At 40.1% G+C, this 17,366-nt stretch overlaps 2 protein-coding genes and 1 pseudogene across 6 annotated transcripts in view; 1 reads left to right on the top strand and 2 right to left on the bottom strand.

The window, feature by feature from the left end:
- LOC119527063 (guanylate-binding protein 1-like) overlaps positions 1–3,414 on the bottom strand; it is a 61,052-nt gene extending 57,638 nt beyond the window's left edge. The window contains 1 exon segment of the mRNA XM_037826698.1: positions 3,220–3,414. The gene's annotated coding sequence lies outside the window, so the exon portion shown is untranslated.
- LOC119527067 (UDP-N-acetylglucosamine transferase subunit ALG13 homolog) overlaps positions 3,144–17,366 on the top strand; it is a 31,274-nt gene continuing 17,051 nt past the window's right edge. For all 5 annotated transcript variants that reach the window (XM_037826704.1, XM_037826707.1, XM_037826706.1 and 2 more), the window contains exon 1: positions 3,144–3,400. The gene's annotated coding sequence lies outside the window, so the exon portion shown is untranslated. The remainder of the gene's footprint in view (positions 3,401–17,366) is intronic.
- LOC119527069 lies at positions 16,275–16,594 on the bottom strand (annotated as a pseudogene).

Genomic DNA, 17,366 nt, shown 5'->3' with positions numbered 1-17,366 from the left:
GAGTAGAGGACGCTAGCCCCTCCTGCTCGCTGCGATGGCCCAGAATGCTTCCTCACTGACTTGGACTCATCAGCCAAGACCAGATTCCTCTCACCTGGTGGCAAGTAGACTATATCAGTCCCCATCCTCTGTCCAAAGGGGCAAAATACACCTTCACCACTGTAGATACAGCTACAGGACTGCTGCTAGCCTTCCCAGGAGTCAAGGCCAAGTAGTGAGCTACCATATGTAGCTTAAAAAAAAAAATTAAGTGCCTTTTCTGGGGTCCCCACATATATAGACAGCAAAAGGAAGACCCACTTCACCAGGTACTTAACCTAGGCCTGGGCTACAGAACATAATGTCCTTTGAACTTTTCACTTGCCCTATAATCCCACAGCAACTAGGAAATTGAAAGAATGTATGGCCTTTTAAAGGAACACTTAGAGGATGATAGAAACGTCTTACAACAGGGGACTTGACGACTTTACCAGCATTAACTCCAGACCCAAAGCAGTGGCTCCCAAGCCTGTGGAAAGTAACTGCGGAGCCCATGCAGACCTTACGAATTCAAATAAGGGGGGGGGCAGCTGCCTATAAGCCACAGTGGGGCAACATTAATAATCTGCTCTTGCCTGTGCCACAAACAAATAGAAACTGGGGAAAATAAGGTCAATTGCCTCTGGTTCTGGCCCATGCAGCCAAACTGGTTAAGAATCCTAAGCCCATGGGGTATTTACCGTGCAAAAGATTATTTGCATTCCCCAACTGGGGCCCCCATTCCCCAGGGAACCATATGTGTAACTTTGCAACCCAAACTAACTATAGATCTGAACGCGAAGGGCTCCTTGCAGGGGAAGAAAATACGGCATTTAAAAAATAAAAAACCCTCACCTGGAACTCTTCTATCCACTAATGAAAACTCAGTGTATATGTTGTTCCTACATGTGCTATTAACTCTTGTTAAAAAATTGTATACTAGTGTTTTAATAATGCATTAACTAAAGTGTATTTAGCATTATTCTAACAACTTTTAATTTTAGTGATAATCGTATGCTGTAGAATGTCTCCTTGAAAACAGTTTTCAAAATTTTTTTGGTAACTTAAGTATAACAGGTATAAAGAATGTTTTCTTCGAAAAGGATGAGGAAAGTAGTTTTGTCCTAAATGACTGGTCGTTTCAGAATGGAAAACAGAATGTGTAGGACAAAAACCTGGATGGTTACAGAAAGTTTGTGGAAAAGGAAATTTATTTCTGTGGACAAAGTTAGGAAATGCTAAAAACAAAAAACAAACAAAACAACAACAACAACAAAAAAAAACCTTAGATATAGAATAAAGCAGACTGCCTGGTAGTTTTATCCTTTAGCTATTTGAGCCCCATTGTGCCTGTGCTTTAATTAATATTCAATGTTGTGTATATATACCCGATAAGTCACAAAATGTAACACAAGCTCTTGATCACATGGCAGATCATATTGAACATTTATCTGATAATCCTTTGTCCAAAGGGTATAATTCTTAAATTTGGCCATAGTGCCATGGGGATTACTGTCCATATGTACTTGTTTACTTGTACTCTGCTGTTCGTTGTACTGTTGTGAATTATGGATGTAATGTCTCTCCTATGTTCAACGCAAATTGCTGCGTGGGGGTGGAATGTGGGAGCCCCTGGCCCCCAAGTGTCTTGAAAACTGCAAACAGCAGTTCACTTGACCTAGGAACTATTCTCCTTGCAATACCAGATGCTAACTGTAATCTATACCCAAAACTACTTCCTCCCTGAGACTCACTGAGACACTTGTTATCGCTATAATCCTCCCCTCCTCCCTGTTGATTACAATCAACCCCTCCCTACACTGCAGGACCCTGCTCCCTGCCTTATGTTCTCATACCCATCGGAATGTACACCCTTTACAACCAGCTTATTCAGCCCCCCAAACTGCAGGCTGTTTCCATGTTGTGCTCTGAACTGGCTGCCATTCAGAGCAGTTCCTGAATCCATTCATAGAAGCTCCTGATTTCAGGGCAACGTGGGTCGACTTCCCCATCCTGTAGGTAAGCCCTATAATAAAAGCTCATGTCTTAGAACGTGTCTGGTGCTTTCTTTAGTCCTTTAGTCTTGGGCAGTGACAGAGAGGTAGAAAGAGATTGAATTAATTGACAAAGTCAGAGTCTGGGGTTAACTGCAAACTCAAGGAAGATTAACACGAGCTGACTGCAATAAAGGGCTGGTGCTAATGTACAGTCCACATTAACAGGAGAGGCAAACCAACAAAAAGACTGCTCTACCTCAGCTCACTTTTAGAATGTTAAGATTCACTGATAAAACAGAGTATCTGGAAGGTGAACAACATGGTACTAGTTGGAGGAGTACAGTGGGAAGGATATGCCTCAAAGCCCTATCAGTGGATCAAGAGTGGAAAAAATTAGCCAGATATAGTTGGCATGTGACTCAAGGAGAAACGATCCTGAAATTGTTGAACTGTTGTGTGAAAATGGGATTTGTGTCATTATAAATTTCCCCAGAGGGAAGAAGTTTAGCTGACTGGATTAAGTTGGCAGGAATTAGATTTTAGCACGACACGTGGTAAACTTTCTAACAGTTGATCTGGAACCGGGTGGCTTGTGCGGAAGTGGGCAAGCTGCCCGAATTCTTCCCTCAGGTTGCAGGGGAAGAGCCCACCTGTCACAAAGGTCTAAGAGAGGACTGCTGTACTGGACAGGTGTTCAAACGACTACACTGCTCGGACTATAAAGCAGCGGATTGGACTGCTTTTCAATTTTATTTTAAAATATTGGATTCCAGTAATAATTTCTTATATGGAAGATTAACAGCCTTTTCGTTACCTTTGTTATTAAGAACCCCAGTTATGGATGAAATAGAATAGGCATTACCCTTCTCTAAATGTCAAAACCGCAAAATCAAGGGCAAGAGAGGCAAGGCGGTGACCGGGGTTCAAGAGCCCCAGCCTAGGAGGCCAGTTACAAAGGTGCCATTCACTTTCCCGAGAAAACTGTGTTCATTCCAGCGAAGGCTCGGTTTCAGGAGCCCGAGGGCCTGAGGGAGAGTCCGAGTCCGGTTCGGAATCCAGCCCGTCCTTTCCTCCGAACCCACCAGAAATGCGGCTCCGGAAGGAACCACCCCACCCCCGCCCCGCACCACGCTCGGCTCGAGGTCAGACGTCGCGAGCCCAGCGGCCGCTCCAACGTGAGTCGGCAGGCCGCGCGTCCACTCACCTAGCTCGTGCGACAGTCTCGAGTCCCGGGGCTCGAGTCCGGCCTGGCCTTGGGGGCCTGGTTGAACGTGATTCGGAGATTGGAGGGGACACTGGCCGTACTGACTCCGGTCTGGACTCACGGCTTGGATTGCGGAAGAGACCGCGAGTAGCACAGGCTCGACGGGCGGCGGCTGGAGGAGGTGAAGGGAGAGGGTGGCTGAGTCGGTGCTGGGGGGTGGGACGGAGGCGGTCCTGGATACGGCCGGCGATTGGCTACTGGGTCTGAACACAGGGCGCGCATTGGCTGTGGTGCCAGCCGGGGATCGCGGACCGGATGGAGGATGGAGGAGCAGCGTTGGAGTTGAGGGGATGGGATGGGGCAAGGACTTGGATATGGCCGAGGACTGAGTATGGGATTTACCCGGATAGGCTGATTGGGTTGGGGCATCGGGTTTGAGCAAGGAGAGGGGTTAGGGTAACTTTGGAAGGTGCCTGAGAGAGGAAATGGCAAGGCTAAAGAAAGTATGAATGAGGGTTTGAAGATTTATTTCTCATCTGTGATGAGAATGAGGAAAAAGCGGGAAGGAGCTTTATAAAGCAAAATGAGTTTGATTAGAGAACTGAGAATGAAAAGAGTATCTGAGACTGAACGTGGAAAATAAATGACAACTTTAAAATATGAAGAAGAAAATTTGGCTAGGAGAAAAAGGAAGAACGCCATAGGTTTTTCCTGGGTGGTGGTGGGGGTGAGGTTTACCTAAAAAAGAGTGTCTGTTAAGAATCGAGTTCATGATTTGATTTTCTTCCTCCTCTATTTTAAAAAGATGAAAAGATAGAATGGGAGTAGCACTAACATTGCTACTCAGGCAAAGATACTCTCTGGTTGAAGAACTGTATTCTTCAACTAGGGACAAGGAGGTTCAGAAGATGATTTGATGAACAGAGAAATTATTGTGTAGAGAATCTACCCAGACATTGTGAACTATTGTGAAGGGCATTCATCTGTCAGTGTTCTGCAGCCAAAAAGCCCACCAGGAACACACCTGTAGTCAAAGAAAGTGGGGATTATTACTCATTGTAATGAGGGAGAATACACACCATGACTTAGAGGATTGGGCTTGTATTAGGTGATTTAGGGCAATGTTAAAAAAATGGGGGTTCACTCTGTATTGGGAGTTGTCAGGAAGTGGGGGTAATTCTAAGATTGGGTATTATAATAAATCTTACCTAGAAGAGAAATGCAAGACTAAAGCTGCAACTGATAAAGAAGCAACAGTTATATTATCTACAGGAGGGCTGTTTGTGGTATTTTCGTAGTTTGCACAATGATGGCGTTTTTATCTGTTTAGGGAAGATTATCAAGTGTTCCTGTTTGTTGTCTCACATCATGATCCCAGAGTGACCCTGTCTGATGTTGATGTTCTGTGAGATTGTTGTTAGGTTTAACATAGGAACATCATGGCCAGTTCCAAACAACACAGACCTGCAGGTGTCATTCTACTCCCTGATACCTGGGAGCTCTTTTACGAATTTCACAAATTTGAATTGAGTATCTAGGAAGTGAGGCGACTGAGGAGAATGAAGCAGAGGACGTCTGTGTCTTAAACCTTATTTTCTGGTAGGGAGAGACAGAAAAGAGATAGGTAAATATATAAAGTAATTTCAGAAGACAATAATTGCTATGAGGAAGCAATGATGGGTGGAGATAGTTTATAATTTAAATAGGATAGACAGAAAAGTCTTTTCTATGAGGTGACATTTAAATTAAGAATTGAATGATAAGGAGGCAACCTTGTAAAATATGATTCTTGGAAGGAAAACAGCAGTTGAAGGGCCTGATGTGGGAAAAAACTTGGCATGTTCAATTAATACATGTGAGGCCAGTGTGGCTAAAGTATAGTGATCCAGGAGGTACATGTTTCCAGGTGAAGGTGATGAGGGAGGCAGGGGCCAGATCATGCAGGGCCTTGTAATCCATGGGAAGGAATTCAGACTTCATTCTGAGTGTAGTGAGAAGCCACTGGAAAATCTTTAAACAAAGGAGTAATGTAATCTGGATTATATTTTGAGAGATCCTTTAACTACTTTTGATGAACAGATATGTGGGTAGACAAGCATAGAGGCAGAAAGATCTATTAGGAAGTTATTATAGTAGATGAGATGAGAGTTGATGTTGGCTGGAAGTAGGATTGTGACAGAGGAGGAAAAAAGATGGGTTCTACATAGACCTTTCTTTGGTTTTTGGCTTAAGCATATATATGGATCATCATTTATCGAAATGGGGAACACTTAGGTGAAAGTTTGCCAGAGTGGTGGAATCAAGAGGAATATTTTGGGCATTTTTGAGATACTGATTAGAAACCCAAATGGAGATGTTAAGAAGGCAGTTGAGTATCCCAGGGTGCCTACTCTGTCTGTACTACCAGTAACTAGCATACCTGACACACAGGTTATGTGTATCACACACAATTATGACATATAAAAGTCATTCCATATATTATTTTAGTTTAAATTTGTATCAGTTATACCTAATTTGAAGAGGCAAATACTCTCAGGGCTTGTTACCAAAATATCAACACACCTTCATATCCCCTTTCCCAAAGTCAATCATTTTAAAGCTCTTTTTGTTGATTTTTTGGGGGTATTTATTTTTATATCTCGAAATGACATGCATCTATATTGCTTCTTTTTGGTTTTCCATTTTAGGCATTATCTAAGTACTTTCTGCTGTGGAAAATAAAGGTATACTCTTTTCCTATCCTCTACACATTTTTCCTTCTGCTTTCTCAATATAGTTGTCTAGGTCAGCATTCAATATTCAATATGTAAACACTGATCACAGTTGAGCCATATAGTATATTATGATTACTTTTCTTTTGCTCAAGAAACTCCCTGGAGTTAAAACACTGTTTTTATTGGTTTGTTTCTGCTTTCTATTCTTTTTTTTTTTTTTTTTTAACTTCATTTTATTGAGATATATTCACATACCACGCAGTCATACAAAACAAATCACACTTTCTATTGTTCACAGTACCATTACATAGTTGTACATTCATCACCTAAATCAATCCCTGACACCTTCATTAGCACACACACAAAAATAACAAGAATAATAATTAGAGTGAAAAAGAGCAATTGAAGTAAAAAAGAACACTGGGTACCTTTGTCTGTTTGTTTCCTTCCCCTATTTTTCTACTCATCCATCCATAAACTAGACAAAGTGGAGTGTGGTCCTTATGGCTTTCCCAATCCCATTGTCACCCCTCATAAGCTACATTTTTATACAACTGTCTTCGAGATTCATGGGTTCTGGGTTGTAGTTTGATAGTTTCAGGTATCTACCACCAGCCACCCCAATTCTTTAGAACCTAAAAAGGGTTGTCTAAAGTGTGCATAAGAGTGCCCACCAGAGTGACCTCTCGGCTCCTTTTGGAATCTCTCTGCTACTGAAGCTTATTTCATTTCCTTTCACATCCCCCTTTTGGTCAAGAAGATGTTCTCCGTCCCACGATGCCAGGTGTACATTCCTCCCCGGGAGTCATATTCCACGTTGCCAGGGAGATTCACTCCCCTGCGTGTCTGATCCCACATAGGGGGGAGGGCAGTGATTTCACCTTTCAAGTTGGCTTAGCTAGAGAGAGAGGGCCACATCTGAGCAACAAAGAGGCATTCGGGAGGAGGCTCTTAGGCACAATTATAGGGAGGCCTAGCCTCTCCTTTGCAGCAACCGTCTTCCCAAGGGTAAAACCTATGGTAGAGGGCTCAACCCATCAAACCAGCAGTCCCCTGTATCTGTGGTCATGTTAGCAACCATCGAGGTGGAGTAGGCAAATACCCCAAGGAAAAAAAGATGTAGTGCCCCCTTGAGGAGCCTGTGGAGAATGCAGGGGTATTTGCTTTCTATTCTTATTACTGAATTCAGTCCAATTTTTCTAAATTGATGTCAGTGTCTTTGGATACATCCGGTATTCTCTTGGTTTCATCTTCTCAGATAAATCTCTCCTGGAACCAGCCTACCTGTTATCATCTGAACTTACTGTCTTTTTCTCTTTTTTTCCATTTTGGGATCTCCTTTCACAATCATCCTGGGATCTTTTGCTCATCCACCTTGTGTTGAATCCCGTTCTTGCTTCCCATTTTTTCTTTTGTAGTTTGTACCTTCATCTTGGAGAGCACATACGCTAATGGTTTTCTGAAAAGGAGTGCATAGGAAGTAAACGTTCTGACCTTGCATGTCAGAAGCATCTTTATTCATTCACACTTGATTGAGAGACTTATTTGTCCCTCGTATTCAGAATTTCATGATGCTATATGCTGGTGTGAGCCTGTTTTCTTCCAGTATGTTGGGTACTCAGAATTGTTCATTCTATAAAAATCTTTGTTTTGTGGGAAATTTTCTTGATTTAGTTTTTGTTTGTTCTTGATTTCCTCTACATTTTTTGTTCTACTTCTAAAATTTTTCTTTTTGTTTTTTTCCCTCTATTTTAAACAGATTTCTTCAATTTTATTATCCAAAACTTCAACTGAATTTTTCATTTCTGCTCTCATATTTTCAATTTCCAGAGCCCACATTTGTTTTCTGAATTTTTAAAAATAGCATCCTTTTCTTATTTTATGGATGTAATAGCTCGTCTTTTTTTGTGAGGGGAGGAATATAAATGTGTGTGTGTGCATGGGAAGTTTTTTTCTTTCTGTACTCTCTCTTTTTCCTCTATTTGCTTTGTTTTGTTTTGTTTTTAAATTTTATTAGAGAACTTTTGGGTTTACAGAACAATCATGCATAAAATACAGGATTCCCGTATACCACCTTGCATTGGTGTGGAACATTTGCTATAATTGACGAAAGAACATTTTTATAATTGTACTATTAGCTATAGTCCATGGTTTCACTTAAGGTTCACTGTTTGTGTAGTTCCATGGATTTTCAAGTTTTTAATTTTTATTGTTACCATATATACAACCTATTGCTCTTTTTATGGTTTTGATTATTCATGTTAGAAGTGTTCCTTGGATGTCTAAAATCCTTGATTTTCTGCGCATGATTATGAGTGAGGTATTACAAAGTTAATTGGAAGCCTTGAATGCATAGATGGGCCTTGATAAAGTAAGCTTCATTGCATGGTGATTCATTTGGAGCATTTTGCTGAACAATTTTTAATGGGAAATCCTTTATGTCCATATCTTGGACTCTTTCCTCCTGTGCTTATCAGATTCTTGAGGGAATGATTTTCTAATCTCCTGCCTGGAAGGTATAGATGCAGGTTGCATCTCTTCTGGAGGCCAAGGGAGGAAAGAGGACTAAGAATTTCAGCATTAATTATGCTTATTTACTTCAGCACTGTCCACACCCCAACCCCTGGTTTGTGGTTGGGGTTCCTGGTAGCACAGAGACTCTCTGTTTATCCTCTCCATAGTATAAACTGCTAATCTCTTGCTGGGGGAGTGGTGACTAGTTGCTGGGGCCGTGTGGACTATGGATCTGGGGATCCAGCTGTTATCTGATCCTTCAATTTTAATCCTCAACCTGTGGGGACTTCTGTAGGGTAAATCTCATTGCTTCTTGGCTTCCTTCATGACTTGTGTTGGACTCAGTTTTCTTGAATCTACTAATTCAATTACTACCTGCCCATTTGCTATCTTCAGTAATTTTGCTGCCTTTGTCTTCTTTTTGTTCTCCTGAGTTTATAACTTCAGTAAAAAAATGTCTTCACTGTCTTTTAGTGGGGCATAGGTAGAGAGATTTTCCCTGTTTGATTTTCTATCTGTTTTAGTTTCCTAGGCTGCTTAAGGAAATACAATGAAATGGTTCAGCTTAAACAATGGGAATTTATTCACTCACCATTTGAGGCTGTGAAAAAGTCCAAATCAAGGCGTTGCTTCTTACCCAGCATTCTGGGGCTGGCTGCCAGCTACCCTTGGTCCTTAGCTTGTCACATGGCAAGGCACATGGCATCCTCTCTGTCAGGCCCCAGAAAAAGAGTCTAACATATAGAAGGTATGTCTGATCCACGGGCCCTGCTGCTTATCTCATAAATACCAGGTGTGCCATAAACTAAGGGTTGAAAGCTGTTTTAGAAATCCCAGTCACAGTGGCACCTAGACTCCAGGGGGCAGACAAGGCAAGATCAAATATGCCCATAAGATGAATGACCCCAAACAAACCAAAAGGCCTGCTTCCTCCACATAGATAATATAGTGTACATCAAAGAAGAATGGTGTGTTAGAACCCTAGTAACCAGTCAGCAGAAACTGATGAGCACTCACTCAGTCGAGGCCCAGAACACACTCAGCAGGACTCTTCCCCCCCAACACCCAACTTGGGTTTTTCCTTTAAACAATGCTGCTCTCAGATAGAGGGCCGGAGCCATTTTTCCTTTCTTTCTTTTCTGATGGCTCCCACCTGCTTTCTTCTGCTTTCTTCCTCTAATAAACCTTAAACTCTCTACTTAAACCATGACTCGCTGCGTTTGTGTGATTTCTTGAACGGCTCTGGACCTAACACTCTCCTGGTCTCTCCCTTCTCTTCCTGGTATTGTAGATTTTAGCTTCTTATTTCCCCTGGCTTTCACACTCTTTCTCTGAATTTCATTCTCTTATAAAGGACCCCAGTGATAAGATTAAGACCCAACCTGATTGAGGTGGGTGACACCTTAACTGAAGTAGCCTCATCAAAAAGTCCTACTTACAGTGGGTTCGCACACAGAGAAATGGATTAACTTTAAGAACATGTTTTTCTGGGGTACATGTAGTTCCAAACCACCACACTATCATTTGTAGTTGTTGGTTTCCACCCATGTTCATTAAATGACTCAGTGACTGAGTGACCAAGTGATAATGCCTCATTATCTGCAAATGCTTCTCAAGAGGTATCTGTGACTTCAAGGTACTAAGAGCCACTTAGGCATTCTTCCTCTGTCTCATAACTCTAGAGAAGTACTAAGAAGTGCTTGCTGTAGGAAAAAAGACATTAAGTCTGGTTTTGTAAGTTCCCAAGGCCTTTTCCACCTTACATGACTGTTATAAAGAGTTACAGCCAGTTGTTCAGCTTCATGTAGCTGTTTTAAATGCTGTATTTGTGTGTGTGTGTTTGTGCATGTTAGAATATTACATTAAATCAGTTCTTCCCAACCAAGTGATAAAAACTGTACAAACATTAGTTTAAATATGTAAAAAAACTATATTAGAAATAGTACATTTACTCATAGAAAGGCAGCTTAGGGTAGCTATGTATTTATTCATCTGTTTACCTGTCTGTCTGTCTATACACACATACATTTTTGGTTTTATCAGTAGCAATGTGACTTTTAACATTGGTTCTTTGAGCTGATTCAGAAAAATCTTTGCAGTCTTTGAGCAGTTATTAAAAAGGAAAAATGAATTATTACTTTTGTGCCAGTTGGAAACTGTGATGGACCCCAGAAGAGCCATGATCTTGTAATCCAGTCTTGTTGGTTGGAAACTTTTGATTGAGTGTTTCAATGGAGATGTGATCCCACCCGTTCCGTGTGGGTCTTAATTGGACTCTCACTGGAGTCTTTTAAAGAGAGCTCACACAAACAGGAGAGAAGACAAAATGCCCTGGGATATGCTCAGCCACACCCACAGAAACCGAAGGAGCCGACACAGACCTAGGCACTTGGAGACACTGGGTTATGCAGACAGAAAGGCATTTGGAGATGCTAAGAGATGAAGCCCAGAGTTTGCTCTGGATAAGCTAAGAGAGGACCCACAGACACTTGGAGAGAAACACCCCAGGAAAACCAAGCAGAGAGCTGAGAGAACCTAAGAGAGACAAAACCAGAGACATTTTGGAGAAAGCCATTTTGAAAAGCAACCTGAGAGCAAAGGATCAGCAGACGTCAGCCATGTGCCTTCCCAGCTGACAGAGGAGTTCCAGACGGATGCCATCAGCCTTCCTTCAGTGAAGGTATCCTCTTGTTGATGCCTTAGTTTGGACACTTTTATGGCTTTAGAACTGTAAATTTGTAACCTAATAAATATGCTTTATAAAGCCAGTCCATTTATGGTATTTTGCATAATGGCAGCTCTAGCAAACCGGGAACACTACAAATCAGTTTTATAGGAAAAATTCATTCAAAACATGTGAAAGAAGGGAGCAGATTCTGTCTCTCTGTTCCTGTAAGAAGTTCTTTATTGCCTTTTTAGCAGAAGATTATATAGCATAAGCATTCTTTGGGCTACGTAATTGTTTTCCCGTTTCCCCAGGCTACTGCATTTGTTCTAAAATCACAAGACTAGCATGTTTACAGTCTTTGGGTGCAAGCTTGAGGACAGTAGTAATCTCAGGGAACGCTCTCTTCTGAACCTGGTTGGAAAGCAGGGGCACGGAAGGAGCCTGGCATCATTCTCTAACTTAATTGCATGCCGTCAGGTGCACTGCGCCTAGGTGCCTGCCTTCAGGCACACAATGCTTAGGGGGCGGCCTCCCTGACTAACTTGCCAAGCCAGGGAACCTTCCCTGCCTCCACAAAAACAGGAGGTCTTTTTGTAGGATATGATAATGAAAATGTCCTTGGTGAAAACTTTGGCAAGTACTTTACCCTTCAAGACATGGAGGACGTGTGTGGCTTCTGGCTAATAAGGTTAGAAAATGTTGCTACACAAGTGAATGTCACTGCTTTAGAACCTGGTAGAAATTGCTCTTCTGAGGAAGGCATCATGTTTCCTTTCTCAATATGACTGCTTCTGAATTCCTGGTTCGTATCCAAACTTCAGCTTTTAGAGACTGCTCTCCTACAGACCTAGTTTTAACAGCTCCTGAGAATTTCTGTGGTTACTATCCCTTTTGCTCCCTCAGTTTGCTATGGTGAGTAATGCCCTTTGGCACTGCTGCAGTTCTAAAGTCAATGCTACATTCTTCATGACAGATGGATCACCAGAGCAGTGTCAGTAATCATAAGAACAACAAGTTCTCTAGGTTGATAAAAAAAGGAATATGTGATAAAATCTTTTGTGGGGAGAAAGAGGGAAAAGATGCTAATCTATAAATAAATATACAAGAATATGAATAGCTAAAATTCCTGTACTATTCAATATATTGTTAAATGATCAAATGGTAAACTTTCAGACAGAAGCAACAAGAATGGTGTTAGGAAGATAAACAGTTTAGATAAAGTTCATTCATTTATTCAAAAATATTGATTGTGCCTAGTGCTTTTTTATGTGCCTGGTACTCTTAGATTCTGCTGATGCAGTGATGAACAACCTTAGACAAAGTCCATGCCCTCATGGAGCTTCTATTCTACTGGAGGAGACAGACAATAAATATGAACAAACAAACTGAGATTATAAAATGTAGTGATAAAATACTGTCAAAAATTTAAAATATTGGCCACTACATGGAGCTCATTGTTTTTTGTCATTTCTTCTGCTTGCTCAATCCACTTACAGGGGTAGAGATGTTGGGTGCATGATTTAATATTAAAGTTGGGTTTTGGGTCAACATAATAGGCTCTCTCTCTTTTCCTGTCCTTCTCTTCCAATTTGGATTTGTAATTTTCTCCTAAATGACTGATACGGGAAAATGTGGTCAGGATATAATAACAAGATGTTTTAGGGGAGGGGGATTACACCAATACCTTTCTAATCCATAGAAGTACTGCCCTCTCAATTTTCTGTATTTATTTATTTAAAATTGTATTTGTTACAAGGTGGTTAGCTCCCTAAAAGAGGGAGCATAACTCATTTTCCCAAGCCTTGGCACAGTACCAGGTAGGAATTCAACATATTTCTTTGGAATGGATGAATTCCTTTAGCCTAATCAATTGCAGTTTTCAATGTAGTGTTAACTCCCTGGGGGGTGGGGGAGGTGGGATTTTATTATGGAGTCAAAAGTCAAAAATCTCCATAATAAAAAATGGGTGAGTTTGCCTGTCTAGTCTTCTATACCTTCCTCTTTGGCAAGTATCTCCTGGTGTGTAGGAAGGGTAGAATTTGTGTGTGGGGGCATGATAGGGATAGGATTTGGCATTGTGAGTCTGGGCTGTATTTTTCCCTTCCCATCTGAAGAAAAGCCTAACACCCAACAATGGATACATATTTACTGCCCCGTGGAATTTAATGAATGTGAAGCACATGACTTTATCAGGGCTAACTCTAAAGAGAGTCTTGAACCTTCTTCTCTCATCAACAGTGAGTAGAAGGAGCAATCTAAGGACTGCTAAGAGAAGTGGAATCTAAGGACATTCATAGATCGTCATCTATCCTGACAATCTCTTGGTCTTAGAATGGTTTTCAGCATAGAGATCCTATACATATTTATCCCTGAGAATTTAGTTTTTATTAGCTATTGCCAATGTTTTCTATATTGTTGTATATTGCTTTTATTTAGCAAGTTGAAGATTGATTTTTGTATATTGACTTTGTAACTTAGGGCCTTGGTAAACTTATTTGTTCTAAGGGGTTTGTTTTTATACATTCCCTGAAACTTTCTACATAGACAATCTTGTTGCCTGTGAATAGAGTCAGTTTTATTTTGTTCCTTTCTGATCTGTATTTCTTTTATTTCTTTTCTTGCCATGTTTCACTAAGACTCCCAATAGAATTTGAGTAAGAGTGGTAAGAGTAGTCATCTTTGCCTCATTCCTGATTGTGGCAACCCATGGCCTGAGCAAAACAGGCCTGCAGATCTTTGGTGCACAGCAGTCTGCATGACCTAGGCAGCTAAATGTTTAACCTAGTGTCTTTCTAAGCCAGTAAAGAGAAAAAGGCTAAATTGACCTTGAAATGTAACTTTATGCAAGCAGGCAGGAAGTGAGAGGCTCTTAGTCTCACAAAAAGAGCAAAATGTAATTGTTCAAGTGTTATTCTAGTCCTTCCTGCACCACCCCCCAAGGTCAGAATGACCTATTCCTGCATCTATGCTCCCCCCACCCTTAGGAAGGCCTTTGTCTTAAACCCTTATAAAAGGCTTTCTGCCCTTTTTGCATTGCTGGGTCATCTTCCCTGTGAATGTGATGCCTGCCCAGCCTGAGAGACCTGTCATGATCTCTCCACAACTTCTCACCTTGTAAGTAAGCCCTGAATAAAAGTTCGTGTATCAGAAAATGTTCGTTGTCTTCTTTGGCCTCTGGACTGGCTTGGCCCTCTTGGGCTGCGACACTGATCTGAAGAGGAAAACGTTCAGTCTTTCATCATTATGTGTAATGTTAGTTGTAGGTCTTATGCAGATACTTTTTATTAGTTTGAGGAAGTTCCCCACTGTTCCTGGTTTGCTCAGAGTTTTTATCATGAAGGTGTGTTATATTTTGTCAAAACATTTTTCTACATCCATTTATATATAATCATGTGGTTTATCTTCTTTAGACTTTTAATGTGGTCAGTTCCATTAATTGAGTTTTGAATACTGAACCAGCCTTGCATGCCTGGGAAACCCTACTTGATCAAGATATGTTTTTTTTAATATATTGTTAGATTTGATTTACTAAATTTTTTTTTGAGGATTTTTACATCTATGTCTATGAAGGATAATGGTCTGCAGTTTTGTTTTTTGTTTTTTTTTCTTTGTACTGTCTTCATCTGATTTTGGTATAAGGATAATGCTAGCCTTGTAGAATGAACTGAGAAGTATTGTCTCCTATTTTATTTTCTGAAAGAGAGTGTGTAGAATTGGTGTTATTGCTTCTTCAGGTACTTGGTGCCATCTGGACCTGGAGAATTATTCTTCAAAATATTTTTTTCTACAAATTCAATTTCTTAAAAAGTTGCAGGACAGTTCAGGTTATCTGTTTCATCTTCGGATGAATTTTGATAGCCTTTTGAGAAATTAGTTAACTTCATCTAAATTGTTGAAATAATGAGTGTAGAGTTGTCATAATATTGATTTTTAGTTTGCTTAAATTATCTATCAAAGACTAAAATTATTCTTTAAATCTTTATATGTATGTTTATTTTACAGTGATTTTATTTTTTTTTAGCTAATTCATAAGCAGGACATGTGTAAGACAAGTTTCACTGAGAGATTTCTGTTTGTTTAGGATTTTTCTGATCTGTTCCCTCCTGTATATCAGGTGTGATATCTCCTTTCACTAAACCCATAGAAAGAAAAGTAACAACATGTCACTTAAACAAGAGAAGATACACTTTTCTAGACTAGAAAGACTTTTTTTTTTTTTAATTAGATTTATTTTTTTCTCTTACAGTGAAAACACTACTTTCTTTTGTCTGCTTTCTCCCAATCCCTTAATAAATTAAGAATTTAATTCGAACAGGATTGAATCAGATTTTGAATTCAAGTAGAGTAAAGATATATAGACTTGACAATAGACTGATAATGTCAGTTAACAAGACGAATCTAATGAACTTAGGTAAATATCTACAAAATAAGATCATCACAGCACAACCCTTTGCCACAATCACTTGCAGTAATTCAACTGCCTTCACGTTTGACAATAAGGTAATACAAATGAATTTGCTGATGATTAATAAATTACAAAATGAACCCAAGGCCACTTAAGAGTCACAATGACAAAGAAACCCTAGGAATTAAGGGCAAAGCAGGAAGTTACAGCTGGCCAGATATGAGACCATTTGCCTCTCATCTAGGAATTTGCTGCAACAAATAAAATAAGTACCTCCTCTGAGTTACCAGAAAAGAAAGGAAAACAACCGTATTACCTAGCACCAATCTGTGACTACGAAATTAAAATATTTTGCAAATGCATGAATAAAAGAATAAACCAGTCTTTGAAAGGAATATTAATCATTCTTATGTGATCACATTAGAAGCTCTATTCCTGAATTTAAAATAGTACTCAGTGTTTGTTTAAGAATCACATTTAGACAATACGACTTTTGACATATTAAAAGTTCTATAGGAAAAACTAAGATGTCTTAATTCTGCTTTATATCAACTAATTTTGATATTAAAATTCAAGAAGTGCTTCCAAAATTTACCCACCAAGCTTCTGTTCAGGATAAACTGTACATCATCACAAATCTTTTGTTTCTTAACTTTTGGAGAAGAAAGTGGAAAATCAACCTATAGCATAATGACTGTGGTAAGTTATTTCCTCCTTAACATCAGGCAAAGAAGTGCTTTTGTGCTGTTGCATGCTATTTCAACAGTTGATTCAACTGGTCCTGTAGATGTGATGACTGACCAACATTCTTCTGAATAGCTTCTTGCTCACTGGTATTGAAGATGTGTTGTTATTATTGCCATTTTCCTTAAACTATCTTCTGAGTGCAAGATGGCATCTTCCTGGAGTGCCCATGTTTCTAGCTGCCTGGCCTAGCAGCTCGGAGCTCTGGGAGCCCTTCAGCATCTGGTTGGTGAGCAAGATTACGTCAGAACCACAGGTGGTCACCTCAGTGAGAAGCCCCTTCAAAGACTGACCAAATCGCACTTGTCAATCCGGCATCCCTGTTGCCATCACTTCAGTTACTCTGGAAAGTTTTTTGACACAGGAACACCATTGAGGGTTACAAATGTGGGCCCTAAGCTGTTGTAGCTTTAGCAGACTTTAAGTACATAACCTTGATTTGCCCTTTTCTTGTCATTGTAGTACTCAATGAACAATTTCAGACCTGCTATGTCAGGAAATGAGGAGAAGGGGAGGGGTCAGGGAATCTTTAAAGTAAAGAAGTTGATTTTGATGCCTAGCAGGGTTGAGGACCAGAGGTGAAAGCAACATGTCCCTAGGGAAAGAAAGCTTGATTTTATTCCTGGAGATAGCATAGAAAAAAATACTAAATTGGAAGCCAGATGATTTAGAATCTGGTCCAGACCAATGTAGGGAGTAAGTAACTTTACCTTTGCTAAATTTTCTTACTTGTAAATGGTCAATATGTCACTATTTGGTTTTGAAGGCAGAGTTATTCTTTTCAATTCATGAAGTTTCTTCAACTATTAAAACTGTATTTTATGTATTCTTTTATAGCAGTGCAGCTTGGAAAAGATAAATCATATCTATATAAAGCCTCCATTTAATATGCTGTCATCCCACCTGGTTCCCCATAAAGTTGTAGTTCAAGGAAAGAAGGTGAAGGCATTCTCTAACAGGAGGAGGGGGTTCAATGTAACAAAAGCCCCCAAAGCAATGAGAAAAAGCAACGGTTTGCATGCAGATTTAATGGCAATAGCTGCTTCCCCATTCTTCTCATTATGTAATATGTTGAGGAAGTGCATACTTTTTTCAAGATCTT

The sequence above is a fragment of the Choloepus didactylus genome, chromosome 2, assembly GCF_015220235.1.
Source record: "Choloepus didactylus isolate mChoDid1 chromosome 2, mChoDid1.pri, whole genome shotgun sequence".
Lineage (NCBI taxonomy): Eukaryota > Metazoa > Chordata > Mammalia > Pilosa > Megalonychidae > Choloepus > Choloepus didactylus.
The sequence above is the reverse complement of the archived record's forward strand: the minus strand, read 5'-3'. Positions and strand labels throughout refer to the sequence as shown.